Genomic DNA, 14846 nt, shown 5'->3' with positions numbered 1-14846 from the left:
CCATTATTCTTCTTCCTTGTCAACATCTGGCGCCACCATTACCCACAATGCAACCTGAACACTGACATTTTGGATTCAGGTATGTAATCCTACAGTAGCAGATAAAATAGCAAACAAGAGAAGCGGGCGACCGCAGCCTGGCTGTCAGCCTCACTTACATTTACATTTAGTTATTTGGCTCTCTGATCCAAAATGACTTACAAGTGAAGTACAAAGCATAAATGTAAAATGTAAGGAGAAAATTTTAAGTTGTACAAGTTTAATGAAAATATTAAATCTGGATTTGTTTACAATAAAATTATACAATTTCTTGACATCTGGTCCTTGTGAACGGCTAACCCTCATAGTTTTGCTGAAGCTGAACTGTTTCCAGTGTAAAGTAACTGGTAACTTGCCAAGATGTGCTTTGAAAGTAGCTTCAGTAACATTGTGTATTTATCACATGCACAAACACATGCACATATTATAGGCTACACACTCAAATGTATGCACATATACACTAACGAACACAGGGCAAGAACATTTCTACATGTGATGAGAGGGAGAACAAACCAGAATGTGGCTGAGCTTTTGAGAAACTGCAAATTGTGTTATCCCCGTGTGTGTTGGAACCGCAGGAGGCGAGCTTTGCTTTAAGTCCTAATAAAACAGCTCCTCCTCAGTGTGTTGTATTTCCTGTTGAAACAGAGGAGAGAGGCAGGACAGGCAGCAGACGTGTAAATTAATTGCCAGTCAGAGGGAGAGAGGAAGTTTGGTTCAATAGAAGAGACTGATCCTGATTGTATTGTATTGTTTGGTTTCAAGGATGGGAAAGAAATTGGAGTTTGTTTGTTTGGTTGTTTGTTTCTGAAATATTTCAACAACTGCTGGACACTCTTATACGTTCTCTGTCTAATGTGTCTGCCCTGCTGCAGTTCTGAGTTCCACTCTTTTACTTGTGAACCCTGGAACTCAGCCTTGCACTTTAGTTATATTCAGCTAAACTAAGCTGCAGTCACATACAATACTTTTTTGTTGGAACATAATTGCAACCAGGTTTTGTTCTCTATAAACATAATGAGGATGTTTGGCTTTCATCATAAAAGGCAAGTTGCAAATACATTGATAAGAAACTCCAACTTCATATTGGACATTTGCGCTCTTTCCACTATAAAACAGATTATAATATATCACATTTATTTGTTATCATTTCAATGCTAAAAAAAAGAGGAATGCACCTTTAAATATTGTTTTCTGTTTCAAATTCACAGATTTACTGACTAGCTTGTAAAAATGGAAGATCGACAGTAGTAACACATGTCACATTTGCAGGCCTGTAAATTATGCTGCTCCATGTTGGAAATGTGCAGCACAGTCCTTGGACCATCTGTTTACCTCTCCTGTTGCGTTTACAGCCAGAGTAAATAAGGCAGTAAGGCAGGTGACTCACTATTTGAATTTATTGATACCTTTACACAGATGATGGGTTTTTTTTATTGATTTTTTCATTTACCAGCATCAGAAGGGAGAAGTCATAGTCGCAAGTCATAGTCGCTGTAGTTTCACTGTGTTGTTTCTTCTTTTAATGACACTTGCTGTATGGATATAGATGTTTCTGCTGGACTGTAACAAAGCTTGTCTTCTTTTGTTAATGGACACATTGCTTAAAGAACAAGATTTTAACTCCTATTTGGGAATAGAAGGTTCTGGTGCAGCCTTACGACTTGACAGAAACTCCACACTGACTATTATGTTACTTTATGGACGCTCTATTACCATTTTTACTTATGCACTTAAAACGTGTGGAGAATCAGGGTTGGAGGTTTGTACCAAAACTGGAAAACCCAATCTGAAACTTGTTGTTTTGCCCAGAAACAGTTTGACACTTCAGTGTCAATATGTAGAGGAACAACTGGAAGCCTACAGCCAATAATCCTTCATGCCTTTGTTTACTACTTCTCTGTGGAGGTTTCTTCTCCTGCAGCTTGTCTCTGCTTTATTGAACTCAATTAATATTCTAAACTTTGTGTTTGTATGATTTATTATTATTATTCTGTCATATATAAACCAGGTTAGTGCTAATTTAATTAAAAAAAATACTACAATAATGTCCTCTGCACTATGAAAATACGATTTTACAATCCCAGTTATCATTGGATAGTAATTTAGGAATCACTCTGACCCTAAACCTTTACAAAGGTTAATGGAGACTCAGAAAAATGTCCCGTCTGAGCCTTTTCCTCTTTTTTTCTCACTCTGAGGTCATTTGATCTCCACAGAGGACAAAAACAAATAAAACAAACAGCACACAAACATGGCACCTCTGATATAACAGCTTGTCACAGCCCACATATCCAATGTACGACATCACTGCGACGCCATCGCTGGTTATGATGCGTAATCATGACTGTTTCTGTGAGAGAGAGATATTTAAAGAGACAAAAAAATGTGTGTGGTCTTTTTTCAGTCAGGAGGGAGAATGAAGAGACACAAGCACAGATGGAGCAAAAAAGGAGACCAGAGTGTTTGTTTGTGAGCCAGAAGCCTCGTTTGCTTTTTTGCCAGACATTAAACACCAACAGACTTTATCAGTGCCACAAATTCAACCTAGGGAGCCAAGTGCAAAAGAACAGGCGTGACAGTGATGATGTTTCTTCATACCCAGGTAGTCATGTCCATGTTAAGGCGGTGCACTTAATGGCACTGGTTCTTCCTTTTTCATGTTTGGTTGTTGCACTGATAAGATGCTGGTGCTCGACAGATATAACGCACTAATCCAACGTGGGAATGAAAGACTTACTGAAATTGTTCATAAATGTCAAGGTTCAGCTGCAGAACTAGAGACAAACTCCACAGCATGTTCTGGGTGTTCGATCCATATCGGCTTGAGACAGAGACTTCACGCGGCTTATTCACCATCTGTCAAGGAAATAGATCTGTGGTTGACTAAACCACAGATTTCTGCACAGCCAATGGCAAGTAAAACGAGTCTGCCTTATTAGATGCCTCTTATCAAGGCCTTGTTGAGCAGCTGAAGGACCAACTGGCAGCCTGTGATCTCCTCAAGGTCCTAAATGGCCTGATCAACAATGTGACCTGAGTAGACTCAAGGCTGAGATAGAGGTGTCAATAGAGAGGCAGAACATCTTCCCTTTGTTCTGGTGGCAGAAAAGCACACCACATGGGTTGGACAAAGACAACATTAAAATATATTATATGTAAATATTTCCATTCTTATAACAACTGGGTGAATGACAAGATTCTGGGATGGTGCCAACACGTTGGTCCTTTTGTCTATTGAAGAGGTGAAACGTCTGTGAATCGCCAATGCCAAAACGATTCACAATCTGGAAACACAAACAGCTTAGTCACTAAAAACTGCAGGTAGAGTTGCTGCGAAGAGCAACTAGTGCAAAGTGTCACACTGGTGCTTCGGCAGACTTATGTTCTAGACTTTTCTTGGTCTAATTCTGCAGAAGCCAACGGATACAAATAGATCTTCACAGATTTACACTTCTGAAAGCAGTAAACACAGGCTGGGTCCAAAATGCTGACAAAGCCACGTGAAATAGAACCAGAGAGTCATTTTGTGCAGGTCTGTATTTTCACCTGCACAGATTCCAAAGAACTATCAGCATTTTGTAGCAGTGTTGCACACACACACACACACACACACACACACACACACACACACACACACACACACACACACACACACACAGGATCTGATCCACTCACATGACAACACAAAAGTCGTTAATTACCAAATCTCCAAAGAAAAGCCATTCTAGGCGGACACTAGTGTGTGTGTGTGTGTCCCTGTCCCCGTGTTCAGTTAATGAGTGTGTGTACTGTGCTGCAGATGCAAAGGGACAGCAGGTCCTGTAGGGGGCAGAGGGAACAGACCTTCTTGTCAAGGACACAGATGCTGCCCAACTGTTCCACTTACACTGGTTCACATGAACAAATAAGAGGAGGAGAATAGGTTGTACAGCTCACGGCATGTGTGTGTGTGTGTGTGTGTGTGTGTGTGTGTGTGTGTGTGTGTGTGTGTGTGTGTGTGTGTGTGTGTTGGAAGCAGCTGGAAGTTGCTCAACGTCCTCCTTGATAATGATGATCTCTGATGTGTAATGTCGTCATAATTCTCCCTGTCCAGGCTTTACTGTATTTATTTTAGTACATTTTCTGAACAGACATTCAGTGTACATAAATTATTTTATTACCTCTCTATACTGTACATTGTTACCATCTCCAGGTTTTAAATTACTAAGACACACACAACAGATTCAGAAGAAGTTCTGCAGTACTGCTTGGGTTAGATAATATATGTTAATGAGAATTCATCTGATACACTTCTGTTTCGCTTTCATATGACCTATGAACGTCATCCCATTCAAATGAGATGACAGTCAAAGAGAGAAAAGAAAGACAGGTAACAAGATCACACAAGCAAAATCAAACCGTTGAGAGATAATGAGAGCGTGAGCAGGGGGTTGTTGGAGGACTGATGGAGTACGAGTAAATAGGAGACAGAGAAGGGGAAAAAGGGCAAGAAATGATTTTATGATGAGTGGGAGGAGAGGTTTCTGCAGCTTGTGTTTGTTTATTGTTTTTTAAAACATGAGCAGATTGATGGTCATCATATGTCTCTGCCGGTTTTGTTTTCCTTTTGTTAAATGGTTATTACATCATGTATTTGTAGTAGTTCTTTAACTGTTGAAGCTGACGTGGTGAAGCAAAATGAAGCAAGGAAAATCAAAGTGGAAGTAAAATAGAATAACAAGATATATAATGAATAATGTTGTGCTGTTGTTTTTATTATAGATGGGGTTTTGGCAGGATACTCTGTGTGGAAACAGCAGAGGAGAGAAAACAGCAAAACACCCAGAATTATACTATCTGTGTGTGGAAGCAGCATTACGGTGATCTAGAGTCGCTAACACTACATAAATCAGCAGTATTGGTTTCAGCTAAATGAATTTCCCTTTCACGTACAGGGGCTAAGGGCTGCAGGATGAATGTGTGTGAAGCATGAGGTGTGCAGGTTGGGCAGCAGATGACTAATGATCCCTAGGAGCTTACAGAGGCTCAGACTCACCCTGTGTGTTGTTGTGTAAGTCAGGTGTTGAATGTGAGCACTGAGGACACCATCAGGACCAACATCTCACTGACACATTGCCATGACAACAGTTTCATCGCTACGTTTCTGCATTGTTCTATTTCCCGTTGCACTTCCTAACGTTTCCCGTCGTTTCAGTTATTTCCCGCCCGTCCTGCTGTAGTCCTCAGTGGGTTCATTTCGCATTTGCATGATCTTCACAGGCTCTCTCCCATCTCAGCCACTGAGACCTTGAGTCGCTGTCTTGAGGAATTATATGGAATTATTTAGAAATGATATATGTACACAACTTCAGTTACTTATGCAGTTACTCACTGTCCATCATGTGGTTTCAGACTTTTATTTAGCATGAGGTCACTATTTACCCTATAATATCACCCTTACTTCACCAGAGGAGATGCTGCGTTGTTTGTGTACAGTACACAGCTCCTTAATGTCAGTGTTTCTCCGTGAATATAAATATCTTCTTCCAAGCTGAGAATCATCCCCTGGATGGGCAAAACAACGCAGGTGGCTGCAGCTCCACACCATAAATAGCTCCGAGGCCATCGCCATTTGTTGGTGTGACATTTTCATTGTAAAGGTTAGATGTTGCAGATGTTGCAGGATGCATTCCTCTCATAACTGTGGCTTTCCGACGCTGCTGTTCTGTGTCATCGCCTGCGGTTACACTTGTTCTGTCAATGTGATTTGTGGGATCTGATTCTAAAGATCTGTTTGGATCCACACTTGGTTTAGAAATAGTTTTACGCTGCTTCTGCGATTATTTATTTAAAGTGTCTGCATTACTTTCTCTCGATCTTGCTATACATCTTTTTACTCATGCACATGTTGCCAGTTCTTGACACAGCACTAATTTTATAAGGACAACAACAAAGGCATGTCACTGTTTACACTCACACATTAACTATTGCTTCTTCTATTATTATATCACCTTACTCAAGTTGTTGTCAAACCACCTGCATCTGTTTCACAGTAAAATCAAAATTATACCGTTTAAGTTGCTGATAGGCTTTTAATGTGAAACGTGTACAGGAAGTGATGAGTCTTATTAGTTGTGGATTAATAGACAAAAAAACAGCAAAGTGGAAGAAACTACAAATATTTTTTAATAGGAATTGTTGCATATATTCTAATTGTATGTATTTAATATGGTTGTGACTTACTATTACAGGAGCTGAACCCTGGAAATTCAGCAGATCTTCTTCAGTTCCCTGCAGTTTTGCAACAAAATGACACAATTAAACCAAATTGTGTGTGTTGTGTATGGTTTTGTGTGTGTTCCAGACTGCCAAACCTCAAGTACTTGGTTCTCGTGTCTGAAGTGGACATTTCAGGACATATCAGCCTAATTTGGATAGAAAGTGGGGCGCAGCCTCACACAGACAGCTTATATAGAAACCAGAGCTCAGGCTCACTATTACTGGATCTTCCTTTTAGGAGTGTGTGTGACTGACAGTCACAGTTGTATAAAGTACATAAACCTTAATATTCTAGTAAAAGTCCAAGTACTTGCCCAGAAAAATATTCCACTGAAAGTAAAAGCACTCTTTAAATGTATTTAGTTGCTCACCATCATTTATCTGTTTTTTTTTAGCTACCAACTTATACAAGTGTTATTTTGCTATGAAATAATGTCTAAATATGTAAATACACCTATGCAAAAAGTACTTTACACAAGAAATAAACACACTTCTTTATTTCCTTTATTCATCCAATTAACTAATGTCACTGACATGCATGTTACGTAACGTGTCATCTGAATCCATCTCAAGTCCCTCTCTCTGTTAGTTGTTAATGATTATTAGTGTGTTAGGCCAAGATGCTTTTTCTTCTATAGCAGCAGTAAGTGGTGCGGTCGATGCTTGTGACCAATCAGCACACACGCTGAGAGTCTTCAGATGATTGTTCCACTCCTCCATCTGCTCCTTCTCCCCAGGAGGTCATTGTGTTTTCTGCTGAATCAACAAGACATCAGCTCTGTATTCTGTCACCATTTGTCTCTGCAGATTTCCCAGAAGGCCATTGACATGGTTCTGAGATTAAGAAGCTCTCCCATGAGGCACAGCTGTGTTCAGGTAGAGGTGGGGGCCCAACCAGAGCAGTTATTGCCTGCTGTGAGCATTTCTGTAAAAATCAAGAACATAAAGATTATCCCCAATTCTCAGTTTTTCCTGTTTCTGTTCTTGTTATTTAAATGGGTGACATTTAGCTGTGTAAATTATTATTTTGATTCTTTGCTAATATAATGGTTATTATTCCTCTATGCTGGAGCCGGAGGTGATGCATTTAGATTGTCGGTCTCATTCCTTTGAACCTAATATCTCAGGACCATCATGAGAGAATGTCTTGAAACCGGACATCAACATTGACTTGGACTCAAAGTTGAACTGATTCAGTTTTGGTGGCCAGTGGTCAAAGTCACTGTTACCTTCCATTGGTCCCATTGTTGCCAATAGAAGAGCTCAGTAACGCTTGGAGGGATTCTAATTTTATCTGTCACAAATGTTTCCATGAAGACCTGGATAAAAAAAAAAGGACAAGAAAGAGAAGCAGAGGGTAAAAGAAGGACAAGAGAGGAGGACCAACATCTTTTCCAAATCTTAACCTACATTTAGCAGACGCTTTTATCCAAAGTGACTTACAAGGTACAGGCAGTGTGAGTGTGAGGAGGTCTTGCCTAAGGACCACTACTGGAGGGAGACCACACCTGGGATTAAAACCCCACCATTCTCCAACTATTCAGGCAGTTTCTAAACATAACCACAGCAAATCTTCACTCTGGGGTCAGATAAACTGGACGTTTACTGCAGGATCAGACATTTTAAAAAGAAATAAAACAGGGGACATTATGTTAACATATTCAAAATCAATGTGTTTGCAACTTTACATTAAGTGTCAACTTACATGTGTTCTCACAATGTTGTGTTAAAGTGAAATAATCTGTTTGTAGTTATGTTCCATGCAATATACTGACATCAGCCAACGTCACACTGGTGCTTTTGTGTAATTTTAGAGCTTGTTTTTAAATGTGTCTACAGTTAAACATTTCATTGCGCGTGGATCCTTACACTTTGTTCACCTACATCACTCTGTGTCATTTCATATGTATTCCATTTCCTGTCCTGATTCTGCATAGAGCCAAGTCCAAAATAAACAGGAACCTGCTGCTAGTTTGACTCATCCACCAGAAAAAAAAGCACCATGGTGCCAGACGATTTCAGATGAAGGCGATGTGGCTTTTTATGTTTGATTTCCATATACAGGACATGTACATACAAACTATACATATACACACATAATTTAAATCATCAGAACTCTACACAGGGCTTTTGTAAAGGCACGCAAATGCTACAGATTCCACAGACAGATGAGGCTGAACAGTGCACTGTCACTGACAGCAGGGCAGAGAGTAGCACATAGACAAGTATACACTTCCACACCTTCAAAGAAGCAGTGCACATCCAAAACACTAAACACATGGAACAGGAAGAGCACTGATCCCTTGGTCTCTATAAATAACTGCTCCTGTTACAGTTTTTCTCGATTGGCTCATTTGTTTAAACAGACTTAACATTCTCTAAGAGTTTGATCATACTTCAAATGTTTTTTGCGTATTTGCAAAAGGTAGTAAGTGCCCAAAATATTTCTTTACATGTTACAGATTTCTTGTACTTGCTGATGGCTTGTACAGTAGGCACTAGACATGATGGATGCATCACTTCACCTGCCTGATGCTCCCATCACTCTGGAACAGGGTAAATCTGGACTCATCAGACCACATGACCTTCTTCTATTGCTCCAGAGTCCAATCTTTATGCTCCCTAGCAAATTAAAGGCTTTTTCCCAATCATCCTCACTGACAGATGATTTTCTTAAGGCTTAAGAAAGAGAAGCTACTCACTGCATCAGTTACTTGTTAACTTGTTGTCAGCTAAAAAATAATCATCCAAGCAGCCATTATCCAATGGGAGGCTCTTACCTATTTGCTTAGTTAAATCCAGGTGATGTTTTCACAGTAGATGAAACTGTGGACCTGTTTACATGAGGTTGTACCCTCCGACCAAGCTGAAGTGTGGCTCTGATGTCGTCACTCTTTGCCTTCCTCCTCTTCATCTTAATCTACTACAACCACACATTCTTATTCCTCAACTTCCTCTTTCACAGGCATGTAGCCACTGTTCAGGTTCCCCCATGTTCAAAAATAGGAGTGATTGTACTTTGAACAACTTCTATAGACTTTCAGACTTGATCGTGATGTGTTGATTATCATTCCATTGTTCATTGTTCATCACCAGCCATCACTGACACTCTGTCTTGAGTGTTTTTAGGAACTACACATATCTATGACATACTTTGATAACTGTATGGATCATTTTGTACGTGATGTCAAACACGATGCAAGAAAGTTTATAAGTTGAGAATGAACAAATGAGTTTTAATCAAAAAGCCGTATACAAGTGATTTTTGTGCAGATTTTCATTCAGATTTCATTTATTCTTATTCTGCCATATGATGAGAATCAGTTTTATGTTTTTACCAAAACTGTCAAATTAGTTTTGTTTTGGCTCCAAAGATTTTCTGGATAATACTTCGGTGAAACCTAGATAAATATCTTATATGTATTATATAAAGCAACAAATTTAATTATATCTAATTACAATATAATAACTTATATGATGAGAATCATTAGCTACCACTGCAGATTTCACATGTACTAGGTTCAGTAAGGGTTAAAGACTAAATGAAATACATGCATGTATTTAACTAAATAACAAACATGAAAAGACCTTGAATGAAACAAACACAGTTCTGCTCTTATTCTTTTCTTCCAAACACACACATCAGCCCAATCTGTATACATCTGTACACGTGCAGCACACGATGAAACACACCAGACTCTCACTCTTTTTTTTCAGAGTGAATGATGTGCTGAAAAAGATTGGAATGAGGAATTGAACCTGCACTCTCTTGGGATTTTCCCAGTACGTGATTGGGATTCGATCTGCAGTGGCACAGAGAGATGAGGATCATTAGCTGACACGTTTTCTACGTGCACACTCACACACACACACACACACACACACACACACACACCTATATACAAACAGGCACAAATAGGCAAAATCTAATTTTACATTTTTGTAGGTATAGATCTTCACCAAAGCCTGTCTCCTCTCACTGAATCACTTCCTGTTTCACCATAGTGTTTTAGTCTTTTAATTATTATTGATGTTACTGCTAATGGCCTTTATCAGGATCTGTAAGAACTGTTTCAACCCACCTTCCCTACACGTTTCCTGTTTGTCCATGTAAAAATCCACCTTCGTGTCTGTTTTCATTTTCGTCTTTGCTCTCTCCTCCTGTATCTCGGCACCCAGCTCTCTTGGTTTGGTTCCTGTTATTTTCCAAAGCTGTCACCTTCTGACCAAATGACTGTGTTGGGAAAGATTGACTCCATTGATTTTCAGTAGATCTCTCTTCTGCGTGGAGCCCTACAGCAAGACCTGAGTTATAGGACTTCATAACGTATTGATTAAAACTCTGTCAGATTGATTAAAGACTGCAGAGAGCGGACTCCTGCATCAGGGCGAAGCAGCTCTCGGTCATTCTTGTGTATGACAACAAGAGGCAGCGTGCAGTCCACAGCTGGGCAGAGTAAACCTCAAGATGAACATGTATTTTTGGGCTATTTGCAGTTAACAAACAACCACTTGTTGGTCCATCAATGCAACGTGCAATCAGATGCATTGTTATTAACTGCTAATCACAGAGCATCAGTACTAGGCTGTATTCACTGACGAGTGTCATAATTACCGGTAGTGTCATTTTTCCTTCAGAAAGAAGAAGGACAGTGACCAAATGCTTTCATTTGTGACTGTTGTCTATGCTGCAATCTGTGCTTCAAATGTGGGGTAAAACCTGAGAGGCTAAAGTTTGACTACAAGTGTGGAAGCAGTTCCTGAGTCTACTCACAACAGTTGGGATTAAGGTCGCTAATAATGCCTTCTTCATCATGTGAGTTCAATTCTGACAAAAAAAATCAAGATGATTGTCTCATTGTTGATAATGTGATATCTTTACAGTACGTGATGTCCTGTAATCTATGTGCCATGTGATCCACATGTGCTAAAGTTGAATTACATCACTCCACTTATCTCCCTCGTCCTTTGCTCGTTCTTTGTGTTCATTTGCTGAAGTGGTTCTGTTACCGATAACTGAGGTACTTAAGTGACCTGAAAAGAAAGCTAAGCATAGCCGTCCTTATTTCATGTCTCCAAGGCTACCTGAAGACAAGAGGCTTGTTTCAGGTCTTCATCAGCACCAAACCATAATTAACGATAGATAGATAGATAGATAGATAGATAGATAGATAGATAGATAGATAGATAGATAGATAGATAGATAGATAGATAGATAGATAGATAGATAGATGTTACACAACTCTCTTTTATTGTTGAAGACTTAACAAAACTGGCCCCTGTACAAATGATCTAAAGTTTAAAAGTAAAATTTAAGTAGCGCTGATGGTTGAAGTTATGAGTCATCCTAAAAACATTCACCGACAAAATATTACCATTTTTAAGGACAGGAAGTGCTTCATCTGGAAATAGACTATTGATGGGTGAATTTTTGTCAGACCAGCTTCTCCAAAATGTAACATCTTGAGATTAAAGACATCCTGCAGAGGATGATGATCATCATCTAAATTTAAAACATTTCTAGGTCAGAGCAGTGGTTGAGCTATCGGAGAAATGACAACCAGAACATGTCTTTAGCAGATTTTCTTATGTATAGGTTTTTGACAGAAAGGACAAGTCATGGTCTATTTCCTGAATGTCAGTCGTGTTTACATGCATTCACAGAGATGTGAGGATTAATGCGAGGGCGACAGCAGATGTGAGTTAAGGTGAGGAGAGCCATAGAAAAGGTTATAGGAAAGGTTGATGGGAGCACTCGGACCTGTGACTCCTGAAAGTGGCTCCAACAGATCTCAGGAACAACATCAGAGCTCGCTGTGCTGGGAGAAGAACTCTTGAACTCCCACGTCTCTGGTGGTGGACGGGAGGATGAGGTGGACAAATACCACCTGTAGGGGTGAGGTTGTTTAATTTGCTTTTTAATATGAGCATTATATATTTAGTTTTGACATGTCTGTATTATTTTATTAATGTATGAAGCACCTTATAACTACAAATAAAGTATAGTAACACAAACAAGATTACAGGCAACAGACAATTTGATTTTTTTTATAAAATGTTTTAATTACAAAATGAAAGTGAATAAAATTTATGAAATATACATCAACAAAAGATAAAATATATTATTTGTTTTATAGATGTAAATATAGTAAAGATATTTATTCTATAATAACTTTAAATGCTGTTTAATATTTGATATTGTATAATCTAAAGCAAGTTAATATTAGCTTTAAGAGCAACAGCTCCACGTCTCTCGTAAGCACATTTAAAACTAGCAGTAGTCTACTTCCATCTTGTGGCTGCTGCAGTGAGGTACAGCTCAGAGGAGCAGTGACAAATCGGAGCATTTGATTTGAGACATGTCAGAGTAGATGAAAGTTATATATCAGCCTCTTGAGAATTATTTAACTCTCTTCCATCTGAATTATTTTCACTTTTTCAGTTTATAATTTTCTCAGCTCAGGTCAGGGAAGTGTGTGGCAGGATACTGTCCCATCATGGAACTGGAGGAGACGGGTTACAACAAGGACAGTTCATCAGGATAAAACTGACACAAGCGTGCACAAGCTGACCTACAAGTTCTCATACAGGTCCTCAATGCACAGACTGTACTACTATAGAAATAAAGGTGGATCTAGAAACAGTAACAATAATGCAGGCAGAATGGTGAAGGACTTGACTAATGTTTAATTTTCTGAATTTAACAACACAAATATGAGGACAGGTTGGAATTCATATGACTACATGAGATAATAATCTTATTATTGAATGAGGGAATTTGGCCACTGGGGTTCTTCTTCCTCATCCTCTGCTGTACACAGTGACTGTACATCATCTAAAGCTAGTTGGACTCTCACTGTGAGTTAGGAGAGAAGTGCTCCCTCTAATGCAGCCAATTAAAACGCCCATGTGTTACAATGGGTTCCACTTATATACACAAATACTCATTTGTATGATGTTTACATATGTACTGTTGTTAATTACACTACATTCTTCCTTACTACTGTTATTTTCTCTGTACATATAATAAAACTATAGCAAACTGTATATCTATAAATAAACACTCTTTTTACTGTTTGGATAATGAACATTATTTTGCTGTAATAAATTTTCTCGGTGCAATAACAATAATAAAATTTATATTTACATTGGCCTACCCGGCTATGGCCTACGTTCAGAAGGGATACTTAGGAAAGAACTCCTTACGCTTACCCTGCCTTTGTCTTGTACCTTGTACCTCACTTATAATTCGCTTTGGATAAAAGCCAAATGACTGAATGTAAATGTAAATATATTATAAATAACATTTGTCCTTCTGCCTAAGTGAGAAACACGTGCCAGGTTTAACAGTACTGAGATACTTTACCTAAATAAAATATTACATTACTGCTTTGACAATATATAAAAATGTTTCTTTTAGATGTTAAGGTAACCAAAGTGACTTGTTTTTTTTGTTTTTTTTGGACTGGACTTTGTTACGTGTGTGATATTTGTTACCAGTATCAGTATCTGAAGATACAGAACACTCGTGGGAAAATAATTCTGCACATTCTTAAGTCACTAAAGTAAAAAAGTCTTGGAATACCTTCCAATAAAGGGTTCAAACGTTCAAGTTCAAAGTATTTGTGCCCTATGAAGGGTTAACTGACCTCTGAGACTTTCCAAACATTAGAACAGTCAGTTCAAACAGACACTCCGACCCTGGGCCTGTTCCATGTGAGCCATGTTCAATATTCCATATACATGCAAACACAAATGTAACAGGAACTCTTATGTAGTATTTATATAAAGTACTTTTAAAATTAATGATTTCCCATTCTTGCCTGATAAACGATTCTAACTGCTTAACTGGGTCTTCTTTGTCAGTATCTTCCCATTGCTCTGGATTGCAGACAGGCCAGTTCAGCAGAATCATCATAACATCATGCCTGTGTCTAATGCAGTGCTTTTTGTTTTTATGTCGCTTTTTCACAGCATCCCGACTTATCCAGAATTATTTTAGTAATCCATAAAATATTAAACCAATTATTAGATTTGGGAATGTAGACTGAGCAGGACAATAAAATGATTAAATCATGAGTTTAGTAGATTATAAAAACCAGTCAGTTGGTGACATCAATGACTGATTTATTTTGTTGATTGATTGACTGCTTTGATGGTATAATTCCTGGTTGCTTTCTGGCTTTATCCAATCGACTAGTTGTCTGCTCATGAGTTACTAACCTCTGGCTGCTGTTTAAACGTGTCCCGTTTCCATTTTGGTTATCAACTCGCTAAGTGATGGAAGTTTTATTAGTTTAGAATATTTCAATAGGTTCAGTCTTCCTTGATTGAGTTTGACAAATAAATCTACCTGTGGTCTGGGTCGACCGATTGACAAACTGTATGAGTTCAGGTGAGTTTTTTGCAGCCTCCGTGACTTCTACTGATTCAAAATGAACTGCACTGAAAGGACAGACGATTACAAAAATAAAATACCTACATGTCACATCTTTACTCTGGTTATTAACTGTTTAAATTTTGTCTCCAAGGATGACAGTCCCGTT

This window comes from Anabas testudineus, chromosome 5 (genome assembly GCF_900324465.2).
Source record: "Anabas testudineus chromosome 5, fAnaTes1.2, whole genome shotgun sequence".
In the NCBI taxonomy this organism is placed as follows: domain Eukaryota; kingdom Metazoa; phylum Chordata; class Actinopteri; order Anabantiformes; family Anabantidae; genus Anabas; species Anabas testudineus.
The sequence above is the reverse complement of the archived record's forward strand: the minus strand, read 5'-3'. Positions refer to the sequence as shown.